Here is a 10,031-nt window from a genome sequence, read left to right on the forward strand (position 1 = left end):
CACCCCCGACCAGCCGGCCCTCTCCAACGTGAGGATTTTTTCACTTTTTTTAGTTTTGTACCTACTGTTTTTTACCTGCTGTGATATGAATTGTTCACACAAGCCTGTATCCGTATGTTGGCGGCAGTAGTTGATGCCCAATGGCAGACATGTGTTTACATGAGTTGTTATTCTATTCAAGTGGGTGAGCTAAGCCATTTTTATTCAGTTTGCTCTCTGCTATGCCAAATCCATTTTTATTCAGTCTGCAAGTGACGTTATGCAACTAGCAATTATATATGTGCTCCCTGGGTATATGAAAAGTTGAGGGGGCATCTGTGGACGGTTTTGGAGTTCATGGTGATATTTGGACTCAGGATATAGTTGAGTGGTGTACTAGGCATCTGCTAATTTTCATGGTAAAATATGCTAGTTTCTGTTCTTCACAGAGAAGGCTAGAACGAGTGCCTAGACTAGCAAGTTTCTATGACTTTTTTTAGTTTTTTGGTACTGTTTGTAGGTGGATAGTTTGCAAAATATTGATCAATGGATGTCATTAGCACTATGATTTTTTTGAATGGTGGAATTAGCATTCTTTGTTGTGTCGCTTGATGATCTAAGTTTTTTTGTCGGTAAAATTTACAGGCTCTCTGGTGTTGCATATCTTTGGAGTCATCGTCGTCGAAGGCATTGGTCTGTGATTTCGTCGCTGTTTGACTACTTTGTCTACAGTCGAGGGTGAGCTACGAATCCATTTTAATTAATCATGTCACTAGATTTTCTTTTCTCGTCAAGTCGCGTAACCTAGGCGTCTCCCGTCCGAAAGGGTTGCATCGATAAATATGCATTCAATTGCATATTTATCACTGCAGCTCGTTCGGATTGTCCAGCGCTTTCCACGGACAGCCCGAGGATGTGTATATTGGGTACATTGTTCATGCTCTACCCCGTTCCGAGACAGGATTTCGGCGGCGCCTCCCTGTTGTTCTCCGGATGCACATTCTCTCGGTATTTTGCCGAGACGTGTATTTGGAGAACAACGGGGAGGTGCTGCCGAAATTTTGTCTCGGAATGGGGTAGAGCATGGACCGTACTCAATCTACACATTCTCGGGTGGGATTAGGACCCATCTTTACCTATTAGAGATGTAAGTGGATTACTCGTCAACCTTGTAAAAAATAAAATATTGATGTGGGTAATTTAAATGAATCATTAATTTTGTTGTGTGGGTTCCAATAAAGCAGAGATGGCAGATAATCAGTGGATGTATAATGGGTTTTTCCATCGGAATCAAGTAACTACAGAGTGGGTCGAGAAAACTGATGTGTTTTTGAAAGAGATATTCCGTAGTCCAATGAGGATGGTGCCAGAATGCCCGTGTGCCAGATGTAAGAGACGTATCCGCAAAGATAAGAGTGCGATGACTAAGCACCTTCGCACGCATGGATTTATGCCCAACTTTAATATGCCAATAAACTTTGCCCAGCAGGACCGTGGTAGAGAGGATGTGATACCACAACGCATCGCTGGTTATGAGGACGATGGGGTTAGAGACATGCTAGATGATGTCTTTGCTGCACAGCCGACACCTCTGTCACATTCAGCGAATGAACCGGAGGAGCCGGAGGAAACCGCAAAGGCCTTCCTGGAAATCTTGGCCTCGTCAAAGAAACCTCTCTATGAGGGTGCCAAGCTGTCTGTGTTGGATGCCATCTCGCAACTGGTGGAAGTGAAGGCTGAGTACGGCTATAGCCGAGGTTGCTTTGAAGCATTTCTGGGAGTATGGGCTAACAGCCTGCCCGAGGGCCATGAACTGCCGAAAACCCTGTATGGTATGAAGAAAATCATGAAGGCGCTCTCCATGGACTATGAGAAAATACATGTTTGTCCAAAGAATTGCCTTTTGTTTAGGCATGAGTATGCGGATGAAAACTACTGTAGGAAGTGCGGTTCCTCTCGGTATATTGAGGTGGTCGATAAGCATGGTCAGAAGCGGCAGCTAAAAATCCCTGTGAAGGTTCTTCTGTATCTTGATTTTATAAAAAGACTGCAGCGCCTTTTCATCACCGAGGAGTCTGCCAAAATTGTTGGGGGGCCCTGTGCAGTATCGTTGACACATCTCATTTTGCACCTTGCGAACGAGGTATTGTTGGGGGGCCCTGTGCAGTATCGTTGGCAGTACGGCCCTGAGAGACAGAACAAGCATCTGAGACAGAAATGTGGAAACAAAGCTAAGATTGAAGCTTCCATAGCTGAGGCAGTTATCCTAGAGGAGGTGGCAGACCTCAGGACAGCCTACTATCCGGACCATGTTCCCATGTTGCACAATAAGGTGTCTCGATACAATACAGAAGAACCCAAGTATAAACCCAAGTTGCCTCTATTCACCGGGCAAGGTGGCAGGGCTGGATGCTCGACATCTTATGTCATGCCACGAGATGAGTGGGAGGATGTCATGTTCTATATCTTGCACAATATCAAAGAAGTTGAGGATGAGTGGATGAGGTAATACCTTTGCACCATTCTTTTAGTCAATTCGTTATGTTCACTTTGCCTAGTTCTTATACCGCTTTTCTTATTGTAGTCGATTCGTTGAGGAAGAATGGACAGGAATGCTGCCTCCTACTGAAGCGGAGGCACTTGCTCTTCTCCGAAAGGGTGCTGATGGAAGGAAAAATTTCGTTGCGTGGTTCATGGAGAAAGTAATATTTCACACTTCCCTATTACCCATTTCACACTTCCAATTAAACTCATGCACCCTATAATTTCAATTAAACTTGTAGGGAAATGATCCGAACGAATCAATGGATGAAGAATTGAGATGGGTTTCCATGGGTTTTGACCCTATCGTCATGACATGCCAAAAGTATGATGTGAATGGGTATCGCTTCCATACAGAGGAGCACCAGAACAGTCGGCCTGATCCCAAAACCATAAATACCGGAGTCTTCACCGAAGGAGATAATAATGTAGATTACTACGGAAGGGTAGGAAAAATATACGAGCTTACATTCAAATGTGGCCGTAAACACCTAAGTCTCACTGTGTTCAAATACCGATGGTTCGACCCCAAAAAGGGTCTGAGACATACGCCTTCTGTTGGTTTAGTTGAAGTTAAACCATCAACCGTCTATGCCGGAGCTGATCTCTTTATTGCCGCTACCCAGGCCACACAAGTATATTATCTGCCTTACCCATGCCAGAAAGAGTACCTAAAGGGTTGGGAAGTTGTGTTCAAGGTGTCGCCACATGGTAAGCTACCAGACCCGAACGATGATGATTACTACAACATAAACCCCATGACATACGAGGGAGTGTTTTTTCAAGAGGAACATGATGACGTGGTCCGAAACAAGGAGGATGATGACTTGGGTTATGTTGACCTGGACCCAAACGACGACGGCACCCGGATTGATGGTGAGGCAGTTGTGAATCAAAGAGACATAATTATGCTTGAAAAGTTAAATGAAGACGCTGACGCTGACGATGAGGAAGAGCCTCCACCTCCGTCAGACAACGAAGAAGATATGCGGGATAGTGATGATGAGACCGGTCGACAAATAGATTACAATAGTGATGATTCATATGGGTTCTAGAAAATGTATGTTCTTTTAATAATGTTCTCTTCCGTTATTAATGTCTTTCATGTATGCTTGTTTTTTTTATATCCTTACTAATTGTTTATTCTCTTCTCAATGCAGGTTTGCTAATCATGGGCAAGTCCAGCGGTGCCAGTTTCCTCAGTAAACTCAAAGGAGGACTTACTCGGAGTGGACGAGCCCACAAGGTTCCCTCCTGACTACGCGAGGATGGCACCTCACAGGGAGGTGGAGGGGTCGGGGGAAGAGACCCTAGAGGGGGAGGGGTGGGGGGAGAGCCCCTAGAGGACGAGGAGGTGGGGGGAGAGGCAACCGGGCCAAAAAACTCCGGGCCGTGTCCGAAATAGGAGGGTCTTCTTCGATGCCCTCCTATGCTGATGCAGCTTCTGAGTCTGAGGAGGAGGAGTATATTCCTGATGTCGAGGAGGAGGAGGCCGAGGAGGAGGAGGCCGAGGAGGGCGAGGAGGGTGGAGGGGAGGTTGACCCCGAGTTGTGGGGTGACTTGCCACCGGGTGCTCCGCAGGGGTGGCTGCGTGGTAATGCCGGAGTACCTACACCACCTTCAATCGAGGCGCACAAGTGGCTCATTGAACCTGCGGGGACAGAGTAAGTGCATCTCAATCATACTTTCAACACATGACAACATTTTTTTATTGTACACATGGCAACCCTTTGATTCTTTTGTAGTAACTGGATCCTTCACGGAAAGGGCCGTAAACCGAACGGCCTTCTCACTGTCCTGTTGAAGCAGTTTTGGCCTGGCCTATTCTGCCCGCGGCTAGACAGGGACCCACAACTGCGTGTTTTGGCCACAAGCTGGGCCCACTACGAGGCTTGCAGCAACGCGGAGTACGGGACGGCCGCTAAGGCCGTGATCACCAAATTTTGGGTAAGTTCCCTTTTGAATCACTTGTCTTTAGTTTCGTTCATAGTTTATCATTGAATCACTCAAATCATGCCTTGTTTGCTTCTGGTTTATGCATGATTGTAGCAACTCTATAGAGTTCTTGATGAGCACAAGGCAGAGCCGACGTGGTCTTACTTGCGTCTGCAAAGAAGAAAGCTCGTCAGTTGCAGTACGACGTGCGTTGGGTTGCCGTCTCACAGTACTACCACATCTACCTGCAACAAAAGATGACCAAAACTCAAGCACAGAGGCAAAAAATTACCATGAGCAGGGAGCAGTTCATGATGGTAACTATTACTGACTTTTCATTGTTTCAAGGAGTCAACTATATGTTTCGTGCTCACATGTCATGCTTCCAAAATTTGCATAGGTTGTTCCTCGTTGGTGCTATGGAAGGCATGACGGATGGGCGTGTTTGGTGGATAGGTGGGTCGGTGACGATCCAGAGTTTGTTGCCAAGAGCATCAAGGCCCGGGCTAACCGTGGAAAAGACGGGACACACGGCCAAGGAAACAGGAACCACTGGGGCTTCAAGGCCATGAAGGTATATCTATATGAAAGATGCATTTTGGTTCTTCTTTACCGTCATGTTCTTATGTATGGCTAACTTCTGTTTGACATTGCAGGAGGACAAGTTGCAGAGGCCGCTCTCAGACATGGAGTCGTGGAAGCTGGCCCGCGAGCGGAGTGATCGCAAGGAGGGCGAGAGCCAGTACTATGGCAACACCGAGAAACGCCTGGAGTCTTACACTCAGAACTATCAGAAGTTGCATCCGGATGTTCCCGTTCCTGAGGTCGCCCAGTCTCAGATCGACGACACGGCGGTGGTGGCCATCTAGGGTAAGTCCCATGGCCGGTATCCGTGTTTCGATGGCTTGGTCACTCCGTCGATCTCGTACACACGGCTTCGAGCTACCAACCCGAGCCCGTTAGAGAGTACGGGGCGTTCGCAGCCTCCCTTAGTCCGCCAACGTGTTGTAAGTACTTCCCCTTATATTCTTTGTCTCTATCTTTCTTAGTTTATTTTCATCACTGACCACTTAGAAACAACCTCAATTTTGTAGGCATATCAGACCTTTCTCGAGCATAGGCATATTGAGGTGAGGGAGTACTTGCAACGAGTGAAGGCAAACGATGATTACAGCCGTCAAGTGATGGCGGTTAGTTTTGCCCTTTAAACCAAGCTCAAATTTGCACTTTCATTCCTTCTAACTTTGTTGATCACGGCTTGTTTCTAAGTGGACTTGTTTAACTAACATTCAGGCTATGTTGGCGTCTTGGACTAACCGCACGGAGCCACCACAAGTTGGACCCCCACCACCACCTGCGGGAGACGCCCCACACATTCCCACGTTCGAGGAATGGCTGGCACTAGGCGGTGATACTCCGGTTAGTAAATTTGCCTAACTAATGACAAACTAGTTCTCGTTCATTCAACACTATCATGTCATATTTACCGTTAGAATCTTCTTTCAAACATGTAGGGGACCGGTGGCTCGACTCCTGCTCCGTCGACCCCAGTCACTCCGATCTGGCAGAGTGATGGTGGTCGCGGTGGCGGTTTTGGCGGAGGAGGACTTGGCGGAGGTGGACTTGGTGGTGGTTTTGGCAGAGGAGGACTCGGTGGTGGTGGTGGTTTTGGAGGAGGTGGACTCGGTGGTGCTTGATGTCGATGATGATTCCGTGTATGTGGTCGTTGTGCCATGTCTTTCATGTTTCAACTTTTATGATGTTTCATGTCTTGCACTACTCTTATGTTCGTGGACTTTCGCCGGTGATGATCTTTAGATGATGAACTTGACTATGTTTAAATGATGTTGATGAACTGTCATATTTCATATTATTCTGTTTTGAAATGTTGTCAAATGAATTGGAAAAGAGAAAACAGGGAATATAAAAAAAAACTATGCCTACGGCAAAGCCGTCGGCATAGATACGCTCAGGAGCCACCAGGAGGCGACACGTGGCAGGGCTATGCCTACGGCCAAGCCGTCGGCATAGATTTATATCTATGCCGACGGCTTTGCCGTAGGCATAGCCATGCCACCAGGTTACACCAGGAGGCGACACGTGGCAGGGCTATGCCTACGGCAAAGCCGTCGGCATAGATTTAACCTATGCCGACGACTTTGCCGTAGGGATATCTTTGCCACGTGTCGCCTCCTGAGCCGCCAGCAGTTTTGACGGCGCCGTCTGTTGCCGTCAGACGAAAAACTACGCCGACGGCTAAACTATGCCGACGGCTGCGCCAGGGCCGTCGGCATACCCTCCTATGCCGACGGCATTATTATGCCGACGGTCTGACAAGAGTACGCTGACGTAATCTAGACTGACGGCTCTATGCCGACGGCTGCCGTCGGCATAGATCTATGCCGACGGCCTGGGGCCTATGCCGACGGGCCGTAGGCATAGACCGCGAGTCCGGTAGTGAGTATCCCCATACTTGCTTAATTAGAATGCATCTTAATGAAAAGGAACATATAGTTTCATGAGATTTTTCTCATAATAATTCAAGGTAATATAATTTGATTATCTATTAGAAATGCATTAGAGAAAAAAGAAATCCATGCTACTTTGTGAGCCTTGCGTGCTAATATGCCCAAATTGGTATTAGCTTCCATTGTCCACCATGATCAATTTTTGAGTGGAAAAGTAACGAAAGGTACACAAAATGTCATGGTTATTAAGTAGGACTACAAATACACTTCATTTTCTACATATTATTCAAGTGACTGCCATCCATCATATCATAGAACAATTAAACTGAGTGACTCATCAGAAAAATGTCCATACTTGATCCTCTCACCAAGGATTGTCACTAACACCAGAACAATCAAATAGTGGTATTCACAGTTATTCTTATATTTTTAAAGTGAAGCTATAACCTGAGAGAAGATTGTTAAGTATAATTTCCGGGGAGGAGTATGCATGAGAATTGCATTCTCCACTGCAATTGGATATGAAGCTATAACCTGTAAATTGTAATGCATCAGCAAGTTATGGGAATAAAAGGTATACCTTTAGAAATTAAGGAAATACATTATTTGATTGTGGCCTATATTTTTCCATATCTGAAGGGTGTGCGTTGCAGCAGGAATATGCAGGCATAGAAAAGAAATATGTTAAAGACATGAGTGAGATTATGAAACCATGCGACATTTGTAAATTTCTATTAGCTCAGCACAGACGAATTGCATAAAAGAAAAAAGTGAAATAACAATGGCAATAGCAATAATAGTCTCTTTAAGCATTATTGTAAGAAAATAAAGAAGTATAGCAGTTGTTATGCAAAAGCATGAATGATAAGGCCACTGTGTGAACATATTGGAGGTTGTGTCACCGTCACCGTAATATGGTTCGAATATAGCTAATAAAAGCTTCAATTTAAGAAAGGAAAAGTATAACATATCATTATGTAAAACATATGCAAATATGAAAAATTTCTATTTGATTTTGTTTAATATTTGGAGAATTTCTTTTTAAACTTCCTCTTGAAGCCGCCAGTCAATTAACCTGCAACTCATATCCACAACAGTATTTACAAAACCTTCCATTTTGAATGATAAATCCAAAACACGCCTAATCCAGCACAGTGCTAGCTTGCCAGGCTAGATGATGTTCAGATTGGATAGTACTGCTACTGCCGAAACACACATGCCCATCTATTCGGGTATTGGATCAATCTGATGACATTCATCGTGCAATAGTATTGTCCCCTTCTTTTTTTGGGTGCGTGCAATAGTTCTGTCGGGCAGCAATATACCTGAAAATGACCAAAGAATATATATATATATTTTGCGGGTAGAAATTTGTATTACTCATCCACCAAAGTCCTTACAATCAATCGCAGCTAGTTCCAAAGCCTCAGGAGGACCAGAACCTAGCCAAGTCATGGTTCTACCCTCACTACGAGCAAATTTAGCTAAGCTATCACTAACTTTATTTTGGCTACGACTTACATGAGTAATACAATTTTCACGTAGAGACATAAGATATCTAATCTCCTTGATGATAGACGAATATACCGATCTGTCAACCTCTGAAGCCTGGATCAATTTCACTGCAATTATAGAATCCATGTCGATCTGCACTGGTAACTCACTTCTCTGGATGGAGAAAGATAAACCTTCCATGCATGCACATAATTCAGCTTCAAGTGCATCCCGGCAAAAAAATAACTGCCTACGGGAAGAGAATATGCCTTAAGAAAAATCAAAGCTAAGCAAAAAAAACAATAAAATTCATACTAAACTACAGGTGTGTGCAAGTATGAGAGAGAGAGATGCATGATTGAATTTCCTGTAGTAAATAGTATGTTTCACCTTTTTATTCCGTCCAATCAGCGCCTTACATAAAACAAAACGAAGAGAGATGACTACGATCCATCGCTTTAAATCAACGTTGTTCCATCTGTTTATTCCTTCAAACAATAAATAAATAAAATAAAACGAAGAGGGGACAGAGATGGTTGTTTCATGCTTGCCGGGAATGCTTGAATTAGAGAGGATTGTGGATTAGAAAGACTGACCGGACTGCTGCACGGATGAGGCGGCTGGAAACAGAACAGATCTCGCTTCTAAAAGATGCTTCCTCCACATATAAATCAGAGCTTCAAAGTTCCAACCCAAATAAACCTGAGATCGCTTAGATTTGGGGAGATAGAGAAGGAGATCACCGACCTTTTGGTGCAGGAGATGTTGGAGGAGGACGACAGCAGTGAGACGTGTGGCTTGCCTGGAGCTATGGTCGACACCGGGGCACGAGAATTGGGCCAGCGGTGTCTGCGGGGATTGATTCACCGGCAACAGATTGCGGGCTCAAATCAATTGCGGTGATCGGAGGGCCCTGGGTCGGCAACAACATGCACGTCTTAGGCGGCGACCCCCCACGAACGCTGGGCTAGCAGCGGCACAGCGCCATGACCGCTCAGAGCGAGATGTGTATGGTAGCTTTGCCACGGCTGATGATGAAGGGGGTTATTTGTTTGGGTGAGTGGAACTATATGGAGAATACGAAGAGGAGGGGGCGTCATTGAGAAAATAAAGTGGGAGGATGGTGGAGAAGATGATGCGTCTTCATTCCAGAAAAGTCCATAATTTACGGATGGAAACGGATGACGGATGGTAAGGCCATCTCCACCGCGCGACTCCAAAACGTCCGGGTCTGTCCGTTTGAGATTACATGGACAAATAAGACGACCCAGCGTGCTACCCTATCTGTAAAAAGTGTCCGTTTCTGGTCCGTCTCACCCCATCCCGGAAGCAAAGTTGGGCTGGATTTGCGTCTGAAACGGACCCGACGGACGCTCTCTGTCTCCTCCTCGTCCGGGCGTGTCCTTTTGCATGTGACCCTGGCCCGCCTGTCATTGGCACAAAAGTGGCCCACACACCCACCCACCCACCCCTCTCTCTCCTCCTTTTTCTTTCCCTGGCCCACCACGCACACACACCACCACGAGGCACCCGCGGGCGACGAGGAGCACACGGCGCGGTGGCACTCCCGCCGGCCGGCCTCGCCTTGCCGTCGTTGAGGTCCTGCCGCCGCGG

The 10,031-nt window shown here is 46.0% G+C and overlaps 1 long non-coding RNA gene across 2 annotated transcripts; it reads right to left on the reverse strand.

Moving 5' to 3' along the window:
- Positions 1–8,310: 8,310 nt before the first annotated feature.
- On the reverse strand, positions 8,311–9,488 carry LOC119309463. Of its 2 annotated transcripts, none has more exons than XR_005150517.1 (3): positions 9,014–9,488; positions 8,808–8,895; positions 8,311–8,667 (listed from the first exon to the last, which is right to left on the reverse strand). It is a non-coding gene; the product is annotated as an uncharacterized LOC119309463 (long non-coding RNA). The 2 variants fall into 2 exon arrangements; XR_005150522.1 differs by having other exon boundaries at positions 8,808–8,905.
- Between the last annotated feature and the right edge of the window lie 543 nt (positions 9,489–10,031).

The sequence above is a fragment of the Triticum dicoccoides genome, chromosome 1B (assembly GCF_002162155.2).
Source record: "Triticum dicoccoides isolate Atlit2015 ecotype Zavitan chromosome 1B, WEW_v2.0, whole genome shotgun sequence".
Lineage (NCBI taxonomy): Eukaryota > Viridiplantae > Streptophyta > Magnoliopsida > Poales > Poaceae > Triticum > Triticum dicoccoides.